Source organism: Cariama cristata, unplaced genomic scaffold (assembly GCF_000690535.1).
Source record: "Cariama cristata isolate BGI_N322 unplaced genomic scaffold, ASM69053v1 scaffold30702, whole genome shotgun sequence".
Classification (NCBI taxonomy): domain Eukaryota; kingdom Metazoa; phylum Chordata; class Aves; order Cariamiformes; family Cariamidae; genus Cariama; species Cariama cristata.
In genome coordinates this window covers 10368-13768 of record NW_009602625.1, presented here as the reverse complement: position 1 = coordinate 13768, position 3401 = coordinate 10368, and positions in this window count along the sequence as shown.

The following is a 3401-nucleotide window of genomic DNA, read 5'->3' as shown; positions in this document are numbered from 1 at the left end:
GTCTCCCCTTCCCCCTTAGCCTGGCAGCTGCCCTCAAGGCCGGGTGGGCACCCGCACTGAGCCCACCATGGCACACTGGGCTTGTTCTGCCATGGGAGGTCTCCTTAGCAGCCTGGGCTCTGTGTGCTGTGGTGAAATGGGCTGGGTTGTCGGGCTCGGCGGCTCCACGTGCCTGCGAGCGTGCTCCCCACGGCCCAGAACAGCTGGAGCACTAATAGGTATTTCCTTTTCTCATTCTGGCTTTGACAGGCCCGTACGCCATCAAACCGCTTCGTGTGAGAAAGGGAAGAGTTCAGCACTCTGCAGCGAGTTGACATCCACAGCACAGGCTGTCACGGTCATCTCCAGGTATACATGCCTAAGGTAATGCCAGTGTAAATAGAGAAGGTTTCTTTGGTGCTTCAGGGTAGGCAGAGAGCAGTGGGTTAATGCTGCGTGTCTGAGGGTACCTCTGACTTCCCTGATGCTTTTTACAGAATAACTTATCAAATTCAAGCTCCTTATCTTTATCTTGAAGGAACCTCAGCGCCTGGTCTGGAAATCTCAAGGGATACTGGAGAAGGGCTGTAGCTGGCAGCCTCTCTGGGTTCTGCCTGAAGAGATGGAAGGAGCCTCCTGAAGCCAGGACCTTCCACCCCTCTGTCCAGGTGCAAATCCCCCTTTTCCATTCTCACCTTCTTTACTATATGCTTACTCTGGGGAGTAATTATTCTTCCCTAGCCACCTCCTCCTCCCCAGATCCTACCAAAATATAAAACATAATTGCATGTGCCATGCCTCCCCTCGGGGAGAGGGTGAGAGAAAGAGCAAACCGTGTGTGACAGAGGAGAGCCACATCACTTCACGCTCTTCTCAGCAACACCAGATATGACAGCGATAGAATTGAACAGGAAGAAAACCAGAAGCTCCGGACTGGCTCACTCTGTGCCAATCTCCTCTTGTTCATTTCCTTTCTGAGATAAACAACCTCAATCGTTTTGATCTCTCTTTGTGAGCGAGTTTGCCATGCCCCTAATCAGCCCTTTCTGAAAAAGGCTTACTTGAACTGCAGACAGTATTCCCAGAGAGGCCGTGCTAGTGATTTACATAATAGCATTATCATATTTTCCATATTATTCTCCCCTTCTCCCTTCTGCATGCTAATATTTTGTGTGTGCTTTTTTTTAACCTGCAGCTACTCCCAGAGCCAGGGTTTGTGTGACATCCAGATCCTTTCCAGAGTTGCTAGAGACTGTCTGGAGCTTTGTAATTCTTATGTGCTATTTGTTTTCTCTTTTCTGACTTTGCACGGGCCCAGTTAAGCCTTGGCAAATGTGTGGTGCTGCCCATTTTACTTACGATGCTGCGTTTTACTTACAGTCCTTTCTGATCTCCTCAAGAGTCAATAGCTTTGAGTCATCTCTTAAAAATGTTTGGTATATTGCTCATCTTTGTTTCCAGATCATCCGTTCCTATACTGAGCTATCTGAGACCTTGGAGGCAGCACTTGTATTCCCTACCCTTAACCTTCTGCCAGAATGAAAATCGATCTTTGAACCTTCCTCTCGGCTTCCTGCCTCCCCCTCAGATTTCTGTTGATCCACAGAAATACTTCACTCCTCACAACAGGGCTCTGTCGCCTCTGGGCAGGTGTGCTGATGAGCCCAGTCCCTGAAACTCTCAAGTCTGGATCAAAACTTGCGCAGCTATGTGCTGCAAACCCCTGATGCGCTACAAACAGGATCTGCCGGACCAGGCTGTGCAACGATGGGCTTTCCTTGCTGCCCTCCTGCCGTGGCAGCCAAGGACTGTGGGCCTCCATAAGCACCCCCTCCCCAGCCTGGCCCCCTTGGGTTGTGCCTGTTTTAGTGTTTCTTTCTGGTTTTTCCCCCCCCCGGGCCAGCCGCCAGCTCCCAGGCCCCTCGCCAGCAGCTGCGTGTGCGTGTTGTGAACTCCTCCAGCCACGCCACGCAGCATGCCTCCAAAATGCCCTAACCCCTTAGGGGAAGCCCTGTGCTGTTCCCACTGCCCGACGTGGGCTCCCCACACCTGCACCACGTGGGCACGGATGTTCAACCTGCCCTTTCTCTCTTGCAAAGAGAAGGGCGAGCGCAATGGCAGAGCAACACATGACCGACGCCATCCCAGCTGCCGTGCGAGTGCCAGACCTCTGGTGACATGCCGGGGGTTGTAAACTTGATCTTTATCTTGAGACACTGAAGCAACATCCCTGTCTGTCCAGTGTTTCCCAACCTGGTCGGCTCTTCTGCTGACCTGCTGCACGCAGCCACGTTGCTGGGGACCTACCCAGCACCCCCAAAGTTTTGTGCTGCCTTGATGGGGTGCTGGCCCCAGTGCCCCATTGCCTGCAGAGTCCTGTTGCCTGGTGGCTTCTTTGCTCAACCCACTGGGAACGGGGTGTCCCCCATGACTCCAGCCTACGTCCCTGCAAGAAAGGGAATTTACGACGGGGCAAAGTGCAGGTGGAGAGGAGGGAGCACACCTTAGCTGTGCACCTGGAGAACAATAACGACCTCTGTTTCCCCAAATGACTAAGTGAGCTTGTGAAATATCAAAGGCAGCATAGGTGACAGGGCACAATAACCCATGCTGTTACCCAGGGTAAGGCACATCCATACCCAGGATAAGGACATCCCCTCTGTCCTCCACCTCCCTGGGAGTCTCTGGAGCCACCACTCCTCTGCCAATCTTCTCATGCTTGCAGCCAGTCCTCCTACTTAAGTGGCCAGTGCCACGGGCTCTCATGGCCACCAAAAGCAGCAGACCACTGCCTCTGAGCTTGGCTTGCAGCCTCTGCTCCTGGAAGTCAAGTGCCATCCTCAGGGCTTCCCATCACCCATTTTGCAAGGGCAGGAGCATTCCCAGCTGGGAGACATCCCTGTGCCACCTGCCACCAGCCAGCAAACCTTCCCTGGGCAGCAGGGAGGTGAACGTGACCCAGAGAGCTGCAAATGTTATCTTGGAGGGGCTCTGCGGGCTTAGGAAAAAGCCTGCACTTGGAAACAGAAGGCTGGCCTCTTACAGGAGCCAGAAAACAATCCCAAAATGCGAGAGGGAAGATGGGTAGTGACCCACCAATGCCATCCAATCTTGGGCTTAATATCCTTAATATCTTCTAGTAAATCGACCTTGCAAGAGGCCTTTTGGCAGTCTAAGTCTATTCAACAGCTCTCCCTTTCATTGCAGCCCTATTTCTTTACTTTTCTCGAGCAATCGCAAGGAATAATGGCATTTGGGCTCCTGCTCTCCAGCTGAGACGAGCCAGGAGGGGTGGAGTGGCTTCTATCCCTGAACCCCTTTTCCCTAAATATGGCTTTGATGTTAGGCATATGTGGGAAGGAAGACGGGTCCCGAGGGAGGAGAGACTGCTGGTACGCAGCCGCTTTTCATGGGGCATTCCT